Source organism: Procambarus clarkii, chromosome 54 (assembly GCF_040958095.1).
Source record: "Procambarus clarkii isolate CNS0578487 chromosome 54, FALCON_Pclarkii_2.0, whole genome shotgun sequence".
In the NCBI taxonomy this organism is placed as follows: domain Eukaryota; kingdom Metazoa; phylum Arthropoda; class Malacostraca; order Decapoda; family Cambaridae; genus Procambarus; species Procambarus clarkii.
In genome coordinates, this window is record NC_091203.1 from 14,335,490 (window position 1) to 14,347,973 (window position 12,484).

The window sequence follows — 12,484 nt, forward strand, 5'->3', positions numbered from 1 at the left end:
ACAAAGGGGCGAAAACCGCGAAACCAGAAGTTGGAGTTCGAGGAAATTGGCGTAATAACCTCGAACGTTCCATTGAAGAATGGACAACGACGAGAAGAGAAAGGACAAAAACAGAGAACAAGGAAGAAACAAAGGCGAAAGAGCAACAGAGCACGTTAAAGAATATCAGGGTCGGGATCAGGGTCAGCAAAGTCAGGGTTAGGGGGCATGGGTAAACTGAGCAAAGACGGAGGGAAGGAAACGGGAGAACAGATCAGAGGCGGGCGGGCAGGGTCCGGAGGAGGAGGAGGAGGAGGAGGAAGAGGAGGAGACAACGGAGAGGATCCGTCAAGGACAGCAGCAAGAGGAGGGGGAGTAGAAAGAGGGGAGCGCACCCCAGCAAGAGCAGCAACCGAAAGGGAAGCAGGGTCCAAAGAAACCTCCATAGCAGGAACAGGGGGCGCAAGCACTGAAACGGGAGGGGAAGGAGCAACAGAGCCAGAAGGAGGAGCTGAGGAAGAAAGCGAAGCCTTCTTACCCGCCGGGGAAGAGGAAGGAGAGGAGCCAGGCTTACGCTTCTGACTTAAAGAGACCGGTGTCCCAGCAACTACGTACCGGGCAACGGATTCCAGTGTCTCAACCGGAGAAGCCGAACGAGAGCACACACGACGGCCGGTAGGAGAGCGATGGACATCTGCCCGCACCGACAGGCGGTGGGGAGAGCTGATAGATGGAGGAAGAGGATGGGAAGGAGGACCGGAGGGGGACGAGGAAGAAGACACAGAAGACACGACAGACCGGGTAGAAGGAAGGGGAACCCCAGACAGAGGACCAGGAGGAGGATCCTTCGGGAGAGAACCCGAAGGAACAGAGGAGGGGGCAGTGGGCGCATCAGGGTCCAAGGCCCGGAAACGGTTGTGAGTCTGAGGAAGGCGGGAAGGACGAGGAGAGGAAGAGCGCAACACGCGAGCATAAGAGATATTAGCATAAGGCGGGAGCCGGCGAACCTGGCGCCTCGCCTCAGGAAAAGATAAACGCTCCCGGTGCTTCAGGTTGAGGACGGCTGCCTCAAGCTTGTAATGGACACACGCACGGGAGAAGGTAGGATGGGCCTCACCGCAGTTGAGGCAACGAGCCTGGGGAGAAGTGCACTCCGACTTAGAGTGACCTTCGCCACCACACAAAGGACAGAGAGAGACAGTCCCGGAGCAGCGGAGGGCACCATGCCCAAACCTCCAGCACTTGTTGCAGAGCCGAGGAGAAGGAATGTACTCCTGGACAGAGCACCTGGCACCAGCAAGAATGACAGAGGGTGGAAGGGTCCTACCATCAAAGGTAATCTTCACAACCCGGAGGGGTTGACGGCGACTACCACGAGGGGGACGAGTAAACGTGTCCACCTGGAGAATAGAATGGCCCTGGGCAGCGAGGATATGTCGAATATCGTCGTGGCAGTCGCGCAGGTCCCGAACACCGGTTGCAACATGGGGCGGGAGCAAAATAGTGCCAACACTGGCATTCAACTGAGCGTTTTTCGAGACCCGAACGGGGGTCTCGCCAAGGCAGGACAAAGCAGCCAAGCGGGAAGCAGCATCCTGAGAAGGAGCAGCAACGACACGTGTACCGAGACGAGTGGGGTTGAAAGTAATGGAGGCATCCACGGAATCAATGAGATGTCGATGAAGGGAGAAATCGTCAGGAGGCGCAGAATCAAGAGGGAGGAGATCAAAATATTTGGCCCACGAAGCGGGACCAAACAAGGCTTGATAGGTAGCAGAACTGGAAGGAAACGAGCGAGGGCGGCCGTGACGAGGACGGCGGTGAGAACCCCCAGAGAGAGAGGGGTTAAAAGGCGCAGTAGTTACAACTAGAGAAGGAGCCGCGCCAGGGGACGAGGTAGTCACCACTGGGGGCTTGGGGCTCGACCCAACCACAGAGGAGGGAAGGGAGCCAGGGGAAGGAGTCAGAGAGGCCAAAGGAGGAGCAAGGTCGGGGCCCAATGCAGCGGAGGCTACAGAGCCCGGTCTTCCAATACGGACCGACTCGGGGGCTTGGTCGCCCACCCCACGAGCCTGAGAAGGTAAACCAGAAGAAGCCGAAGCAGGGGTAATCATCTTGACGAAAGAAGAATTCACTCACGAATGTGCCCCCACACCCACCATGGAGCCACAATTAGAGGCAGGACACCCAACAAGAAGCTATCGCCGATCTTGTCGGGGCCTCCTAGGGGTGCGTCGTGAGTATACGCCCCACAAACGCCACCTTAAGAAACCGACAGTCCGTCGAGATCGGGTTCAGTGACGAAGTGGGGATTGACAATAAATGGTTCCCCTCGCTCTCGACGTCGGGTACTGCAGTTCTACGGGTGCATGAGTATGCCTCCTCAAGCACCCGGGCGTCAAAATAGAAGAAGTCCATGGAAGAACCAGAACGAGCAAAAGGTCGGCAGGAAACGGCAAGCAGATAGGAGAAGAGGGGGGAGAAAAACGAAACAGAAGGAAAAGGAAAAGGTGCCCAGCAGAATTGGAGAGGACGGCAGCAGGAGCACAAGGCTAGAAAAGGACAGAGGACTGTCCGAAGGAGCATCACACTCCGGCAGCCGCCCACGAAGCCCCCACACGGCGACGAGCTGAGCGGGGAGGGGGTCGATTTTCGAAAAATATTTTCCCCAGGAGAGAATATATGTATATACTAGCTGTACCCAGCCGGGCGTTGCTGTGGCTCAACAACGCATGTACTTTGCTAAGCCACAACAACCTTCCCCCTGTCTCACAGTCCTCCCCACCATTCCCCCTCCCCTGTCCTCTCGTCCCCCCAACTATTCCTCACTAAGTCCCTTCGTCCTCCCAACCATACCCCACTCCCTCGTCCCCTCGTCCTACCTTCCATTTCCCCCCCTCCCCTGTTCCCTTGTCCTCCATACCTTCCCTCACTCTCCTGTCCGCTTCTCAGTCCCACCATTCTCTACTCCCCCTGTCCCCTCGTCTCCACCATCCCCAACTCCCTCGTCCCTCCACCATTCCATACTCCCTCGTCCGATGCATCCCCAAATGATCTGATGTCCCAATCCCTGAAATATAAGAAAAACAATAAAAAACGAAATAAAAAAAAATATTAAATATACTCACGAAATGAAAAGTACGGTAAACAAAGCCGCTCCATTCCAATGCAATGTCACAAAATAATTCAATCAAAATTAAAATAATGCGAAATCTGAAAATTCAATTGATCAATGAAATTGGAAACATTGAAATGGAATCGTAACATTTAGTATAGCGCAAGTTGCTCTTACGTGCAACTGATTATGCATTTTGATAAAAAAGCGTGTTTTAACCTGCCACAGATGTGGCATTTATACTTGCACTTATGAAATTAATGGTATGGTAAACAACAGCTCAATTCCAACAATGTCACACAAAATAAATCAAAATGAAAATAATTCGAAATATTTGAAAATTCCAACAAATCTTCCGAATCGACAGTACGTTTTAATACTAAGTGTAATAAGTACATTTCCTGACTATTATACATAGTACATAATTGCACTTATGGGGCTGCTACATTTACCTCCCTATTTAATTCTCCTCGTTTTCTGTTAAGACACTCAGAATTTTAGGATGAAGTTATAAAGTTCAGTTCGCTCTTCACAAATTTTAAATATCGATTTTTTTTCAGTTTTATTAAACAGTACAGATTTTATACAAAGTTTTAAAATATCCTGAGTTACTTTACAATTTAGAAATATTTTAGTTTGGTTTACTTATTGTAATAACTAATATCAATATAGCTATAGATTAAGTAGTAATTATAATTAAGAAGCAATGAAATGCTAATCTTCAAAAACTAAGACAGTTAGGTTAGGTCATGGTTTTATATTCAGCTTTTCAGGTAAACTCAAATACTCACAATATATTTGACAGTACGATTTAATGCTAAGTGTTAATAAGTACAATTCCTGACTTCCATGCATAGTACATAACTGCACTTATGGGGCCGTTACATTTACCTCCCCGTTTTTGAAGGACAGGCTGTAAAATTCAATTTATCATGCAATCTGAAACATATAAATGGGATTCATAATATATTTAAAATAGCGTGTGTGTTGTTATTTCGTCCAACAGATGGCCCTGTTTTTCAAAACAAAGCATGATTTTTTCTGTCGCAGTTGTGGCATGTATATAGGAGGTAAATAATAACACACGTCTATTCAAATGCAAGGTTGCCAAATTTCAAAGCAATCAGTATAGAGGTTTCAAAGTTTCTGTCAAATGAAAAACAGCTTTAAAAAAAAAAGTTTTTTGCATCACAGACCTTACATCAATATAGTATGTACATGAAAGCCCGCTCAGATGCCATCGTAACATTGTTTGAAAATTTCAAAGATACCAGTGAAGAACTTTCAGAGATAAGCGATTTTGAACAAATAAGCATTTACATTTTATATAGATAGTATGATTTGTATTCGAATTTAATTAAGCATTTGTGAAAAAATCCATTTGCATTAGAAACCAGATTTTTTTAAACTTTAATTCTTAATCAGGAAAAAGATGTAATCCGTCTCTTTACTGCCAATTTATTAAGAATTACGAAAAAGGAATGCAGGTTGTCGTAATCATTCTAAATCAGTGGTCTTCAACCTTTTTTAATGTCGTCCACCCTTAGTGGTGATTAAGTAGAAGCGGTCCACCCCCACCCCAAAAAAGTCTCATTAAAAAACTCATGTTTTTAATGTTTAAAATCTATGTTTCATATTTCATTTCTATGACTATGTAAACAGAAAAAAGCAGTTTCTGTTATTTTTTATTTAACTTTTACCTATTCATCTATATATTTATGCTCATAATCTCAAACTAAGGGGCTCAAAATACACAAGATAACATTAAGCATGCCATTTAGATGCATTTTCCTTCACTGAAGTAAAATTGCAGACAATGTTTGCTAAATTTCGTACGGTATCAAATAAATAAAACAAATATTTATCCTTTTAAAAAAATCAGTGACCTGGCTGCTGTTGCACTTTGTCTACTATTAGGTTCAATTGAGGTGTCAGACGATTTTCAAGTGCAACTCGCATGAGAGGACCCAAACTCAGGATTGCATTCCTTTTCTTTGTCTTCACCTAAACTAAACTAGAGAACCCATGCTCACTCAAATATGATATTGGTATTTGTACAAATATGGCTATTGCCTGCTCAACTAGATCCTTGTAGTCTGGAATATCAAGCAGGGAAAGCCAGAAATCCATGGGATGGCTAAATGTCTTGAAAAATGCTTTTTATGAATAATCTGCCCGAAGCTCCAAAAGAGCATCCCAATGATCAGTTCCGTCATCTGTGAAGGAAATAAACATCCATATGTTGGAGGTCAGCTGGTCATTCTCACTGTCTGGGAAATAGAAGTCAAGGTTTTCTTGCATTAAAGTAAGGTGTCTGATAACTGAGTGTGACATATGTACCTCCAGTGTCTGCTCTGTTGCCGCATACCATGTTCCCAGCCACATTCTCTCATAAATGAGTCAAATAATTCAAAATCAGAAAAGCCCGTCTTTTCTAAGTTACTTCTCTATTTTTTCCACCTTCAGTTTAAATGCATTTATTTTCCCTATATTTGTAAAAATATATCTACCGTTGCCCTGCTGACTGATGTTAGATTGTTCAAAAGTTCATAGATTGAAGCCTTGTAAGACAATTTTGCCAACCAGAACACATCCTGACATTTAACTGCCATGGGGTTTGCTTCCTCAGTAAAGAAAACAGAGATGCTCTCTCAATGCAAACATTCATTTAAGAACCTTACCCCAAGGTAACCAACCTTTCAGTATGAAAGAGTTTTGTGAAATTAGCTTCCATATCCTTACACAACTTAGGAAACATTCTATGTTTTTTTTTGCATGTGCACAGATATGATTAACCATTGACAACATCGTCAAGTAGAAGTAATTAAGTATTTATCAAAAGAAGGCACCTAACCGGGAAGGCAATGTAGAACCATCAAATGTGCAGGATAATCAGAGGGCGCTAAATATCACCAAGGATGTCAATACGAGAACAGAAACGCATAAGGCGAACGATATCAAAAGTATCCGAGTCACCAAGAATACTATCGACAGACAAGCGACCCAGGGGACGGTCGGAAAACAAGACACACGCTCGTCCTGGAAGTCAGGACGTTCAACAAGGATATGCACGACCGTAAGAGGGACAATGCAATTAGGACAATAAGGAGCAGGGCGGCGCTCCATCTAGTGACCATGAGTTAAGCGAGTATAGCCAATACGCAACCTTGCCAGGGCCGTTTCCCATCCCTTATTATGGTGGTACGAGGACGGCCATGAGGAGACAACTTTTAAGAGAATGTAGTTTGTTACCAGTATCAGACGACCAACAAGCCTGCCAACGGGTAAAGATGGAGGAATGGATAACCGGGTAAAAGTCGAAATAAGGAATAGCTTTACGAGAGATGGGACAAGAGCGGAGAGCTTTCCTGGCATCAGCATCCGCACGCTCATTTAAAGAAACCAATATGGCTGGGAAACCAACAAAACTCAACCGACTTAAATTTACTGTGAACAAGAAACAGCCAATGCTGGATCTCGACAACCACTGGATAAACCAGATTTAAGGACCCGAGAGCCATGAGGGCACTATGAGAGTCAACAACAACTACAAAGTGTTACGGCCCTACTGGGTTGCAATCGGGTTCTTTTCTGGTGTTATTAGAATTTGGGAATCCGGCCCCAAGTTAGTAGAGGCTTTCAAGGGATGTGTTCCATAATGCAAGTTAAATTAAAGGGGGAGGGATACAAATGCTCTAATTTATATATATTATTTCACCACCACCATAAATAAATAACAATCAGTCACACGGGGTTATAAATACACTCTAATGTACAGAATTTTCTTCCTCTGAAGACACAGGATGCTCCACGGTGCTCACGATGAGTAGCCCTGGTTCTCTTATTCGGCCCACGATTAATCCTCTTGTATTCTTTCGGCGAATCTACCCTGGCCACAGGGCCAGCCAAATCACAGTGCCACTGGGTGCTCCGTCGTGGAGGCCTTCAACCACAATCCAGCCTGTAGCTGGCAGGTTCTGATCAGCTCCGCTGTGTAGGCCACTCCACGACTGATACTAGGGTTGCGAGCCCTAGGCAGGAGCCTCGTGTGATTCCGCTGATCACTCCTCTCTCAGCACCACAGTGGCTAGTCTCTTCCATCAGCCAGCCCCGGATAAGGCGATTCCTGATACTGCCACGTCACAGGCAGACTAACACTCTCAGCAGTGTTTGCCCGGGGGTGATTCACAGCTTCTTCAGCAAATTCGTGGAGAGACTTTGGCTGCCTTGGGTAGACTGCCCCATCGTCCAATACAGGAGTCCCAGGTCGACTCTGTAATCAGACACGTCATTAGTGCTGGGGACACTACATGGGGTCACTAAGAAACATCACTTACAACCTTAGACAAAAACGTCCACCTATTTACTCCACAGATGGCGTTCACTGTAAGCGCCACCTCACCAGAGGTCATCAGCGGCTACGTTATGAGCTGATTAAGATGGGAAACCAGCCCCTGTGGCTGGTATATCCCGTCCTCGCTAGATGGCATTGTCCATGTTGCGGGGTTTTCGGCTGGCAATTCACAGATGGCGCTTATTTCATGGCACCGTGCTCTGACACCAGATTCGGGTCCATAACACAAAGGAAGATTGGCAACGAGAGAGCAGGAGACGAAGAGCATAGAGAATACCATAAAGCTCCGCTGTGAAGATGCTAGTCTCCGGAGGTAAGCTACACATATAAGTGTGATCAGGAAAAACGACAGAGTAGCCAACACCGTCCGCAGACTTAGACCCATTGGTAAAGACGGAAACGGGGTGGGAGAGAGAAGAAAAGTGCTCAAGGAAAAGGCGTTTTAGAACCGAAGGAGGGGTAAATATTTTAGTGATGCGGGTCAAGGATGTACAAAACTGCGGAGAGGGGACTCTCCACGGGGGCAAAGAAGGAACAACACGAGGAGAAATATTAGAAATTCGAACGGAAAGAGAATCTTGTAAGCCTAGATAACCAGACAGAAAGAGGGAGGTGGTGAAGAGGAACAGGAAACGCAGTAGGGGTAAAAGTTAAAGCACGACAGAGGCGAGAGGAAGGATGTTGCAAGGACCACGCAAGACAGCAAAGACAGTAGCGATCACAGCGGTCCTGCAGAGATAGGAAACCAGTGTCAACATACAAGCTGAGGACGGGAGTCAAACAAAGGGCACCAGAACTGAGGCACAACCCAGTATGGTGCAAAGCATCAAGACGGCGAAGAGTAGAAGGAGAAGCAGACGAGTAAGCAGGGGAACCATAATCGAGCTTAGACAGGACGAGAGAGGAATGTAAAGCAAGCAGAGTGCGCATATCCGTTTCCCAAGAATTATGGAATAATACCCGAAGGAGGGTAAGGGCCTTAGAGCACTCAACCCGTAGGTAAGAGATATTGGGAGACCAAGACAAACGAGTGTCAAAGAATAACCCCAAAAGCTTCGCGGAATCTTTGTACTCAATGGGATGACCATAAAGTGACAAAGAGGGACGAAGAATGATCCGTTTCAGAGTAAGAGTCATGGCACAAGTCTTAGTAGTAGAGAACTTGAAGCCATGATCGGTGGCCTAAGACGACACGGCATCAATCGCAAGTTGAAGCCGGCGTTGAAGGAGAGGCAAATCATCACCCTGACAGCAAAGGGTAAGATCATCGACATAGAGAGCGGAGAAGATGCCTGAAGGAAGAGGGGAAAGAAGATCATTGAGGGCAACCAGAAAAATAGTGGTGCTCAGAACACTACCCTGGGGCACACCTTCGTATTGCTGAAAAGAGGAAGAGAGAGCGGTACCAAGCCTCACCCGAAAGGAACGACGAGAGAGGAAGCTGCGGAGAAAGATAAGGAGATGACCACGAAGGCCAAAAGAAAGAAGCTGGGATAGAATATGATATCGTCAGTGTATCGTAAGCCTTTTCCAGGTCAAAAAGTACTGCAACAACGGAGGTCTTTGCTGCAAAAGCAGTACGAATATAGACCTCCAAGTTCACCAGGACATCTGTTGTGCTGCGGCACTTGTGGAATCCAAATTGAGAAGGTAAGAGGAGATGATGGTGTTCCAGGAACCACATCAGACTAACGTTAACCATACGTTCAAAGAGTTTGCAGACACAACTTGTGAGGGCAATAGGGCGAAAGTCCTTAGGGGAAGTACCCAGAGACCCCGGTTTGCGAACAGGGAGGACAACGGCATCGAGCCAGTCCTCAGGGACTGACGACGACTCCCAGATCCGATTATACAGACTCGGTAAATACTGAGACGTGCACGGAGGGAGATGGCGAAGCATCTCATAATGAATACCATCGGAGCCCGCCGCCGTAGAACCGCAGAGGGCCAGGGCAGAACAAGTTCAGAGAGAGAGAAGGGATCATTATAGGGAAGCTGAAGACGAGTGCAGAAATCTAAAGAACGAGATTCAAGGACAGGTTTACGAAGAAGGAAAGATTGGGGAAGATGAAGACCAGAGCTAACAGAAGAAAAGTGGAAACCCAGTTCGGTAGCGACTTGCAATGGGTCCGCCACATGAAACATCGGGAACAAACTTACGCTCTATCTTGCGGATACGCTTCCAGATCTGTGACAGAGGAGTTCCGGACGTAATTGTGGAAACATAAGATGCCCAACATTCACGTTTAGCCATATGAATGGCCCTACAGGCCACCGCACTTGCCTTCTGAAAGAAAAGGAAAGAATCGGCCGTCTGCCGACGGCGGTGTCTATTCCAGGCTGCACGCTTACAGCAGACAGCCCGAGCAGTCTGCATTCCACAAGGGAACGCACTTCCGTGGACCCCGAGAGGAAGAGCGAGGAATAGAGTGGAGGGCAACTTCGAAGACAGTGTCATGAAAATGGAGGAGAGAGCGAGGGAGAGGTAGAAGGGAGAGGTCAGAGAGAGCAGCACTGGGGGTAAATAGGTTCCAGTCCGCTTTAGCAAACTGCCACCTAGGGAAGGAGAGGGGAGGGTGAAAAGAGAAAAAGGTAACAAGGATGGGGAAATGGTCACTGCCATGGAGGTCAAGAGCCAGCCACATGAAATCTAAGTAAAAAGAAGACGAGCAAAGATAAAGATCAAAACACGAAAGGGTGGTCCTTGCACCACTGCTTTTCCTTATTCTCATATCAGATATAGACAAAAATACAAGTCACAGCTTCGTATCATCCTTTGCAGATGACACAAAAATCAGTATGAAAATTACCTCGGCTGAGGACATTGAAAAACTTCAAGCTGATATTAATAAAGTTTTCGACTGGGCATCAGAAAATAACATGATGTTTAACAGTGATAAATTCCAGGTACTCAGGTACGGTAAAAATGAGGACCTTAAACATAATACAGAGTACAAAACACAATTAAATGTACCCATAGTAGGAAAACAGCATGTAAAGGATTTGGGAATAATAATGTCTGACGACCTAACGTTTAAGGAGCATAACCAAGCAAATATTGCGACAGCCAGAAAAATGATAGGATGGATTACGAGAACTTTCAAATCCAGGGATCCCATCACAATGGTTGTACTCTTCAAGGCACTTGTGTTGTCCCGTCTTGAGTACTGCTCAGTACTCACTTCCCCCTTCAGAGCAGGAGAGATTGCTGAAATAGAGGGAATACAGAGAACATATACGGCACGCATAGACGCAATAAAGCACCTAAATTATTGGGATCGTCTCAAAGCCCTCCAAATGTACTCACTAGAAAGAAGACGAGAGAGATATCAAATAATATACACCTGGAAGATACTGGAGGGCCAAGTACCAAATCTACACAGTAAAATAACAACGTACTGGAGTGAACGACATGGAAGAAAATGTAGAATAGAACCAATGAAGAGCAGAGGTGCCATAGGCACAATCAGAGAACACTGTATAAACATCAGAGATCCGCGGTTGTTCAACGTCCTCCCAGCAAGCATAAGAAATATTGCCGGAACAACCGTGGACATTTTCAAGAGGAAACTAGATTTATTCCTCCAAGGAGTGCCGGACCAACCGGGCTGTGGTGGGTATGTGGGCCTGCGGGCCGCTCCAAGCAACAGCCTGGTGGACCAAACTCTCACAAGTCGAGCCTGGCCTCGGGCCGGGCTTGGGGAGTAGAAGTAAGTGAGTAATTATCAAAAGAAGGCACCAAACCGGGAAGGCTATGTAGCACCATCAAATACGCAAAATAATCAGAGGGCGCTAAATATCAAAAGGATGCCAATACGAGAACAAAAACGCATAAGGCGAACGATATCAAAAGTATCCGAGTCACCAAGAATTCTATCGAGGGACAGGTGACCGCGAGGGGCGGTCGGAAAGCAAGACACACGCTCGTCCTGGAAGTCAGGACATTCAAGAAGGACATGCACGACCGTAAGAGGGACAATGCAACTAGGACAATAAGGAGCAGGGCGGCGCTCCATCAAGTGACCATGGGTTAAGCGAGTATGGCCAATACGCAACCTCGCCAGAGCTGTTTCCCACCGCCGGTTACGGTGGAAGGAGGACGGCCACGAGGAAACACAACATTTAAGAGTACGTAGCTTGTTACCAGTAACAGACAACCAAGAAGCCTGCCAACGGGTAAGGACTGAGGAATGGATAACTGGGTAAAAGTCGGAATACGGAATGCCTTTACGAGAGATGGGACAAGAGCGGACAGCTTCCTTAGCGGCAGCATCCGCACGCTCATTTAAAGACACACCAATATGGCTGGGAACCCAACAAAACTCAACCGACTTAAATTTACTGTGAACGAGAAACAGCCAATGCTGGATCTCGACAACTACTGGATGAACCGGATTAAAGGACCCGAGAGCCATGAGGGCACTACGAGAGTCAACAACAACCACAAAGGAAGACTGACAACGAGAAAGCAGGAGACGAAGAGCATAGAGAATAGCATAAAGTTCTGCTGTAAAGATGCTAGTCTCCGGAGGCAAGCGACACATATAAGTGCGATCAGGAAAAACAACAGAGTAGCCAACACCGTCCGCTGACTTAGACCCATCGGTGAAGACAGAAACGGAGCGGGAGTGAGAAGAAAAGTGCTCGAGGAAAAGGCGTTTGAGAACCGTAGGAGGGGTAAAAGCTTTAGTGATACGGGTCAAGGAAGTACAAAACCGCGGAAGAGGGACCCTCCACGGGGGCAAAGAAGGAACAACACGAGGAGAAACATCAGAAATTCGAACGGAGAGAGAATCCTGTAGGCGAGATAACCGGACAGAAAGAGGGAGGCGGTGAAGAGGAACAGGAACCGCAGGAGGGGTAAAAGTTAAAGCACGACAGAGGCGAGAGGAAGGATGTTGCAAGGACCGCGCAAGATAGCGAAGACAGTAGCGATCACGGCGGTCCTGGAGAGACAGGAAGCCAGTGTCAACATACAAGCTAAGGATGGGAGTCGAACGAAAGGCACCAGAACTGAGGCGCAACCCAGTATGGTG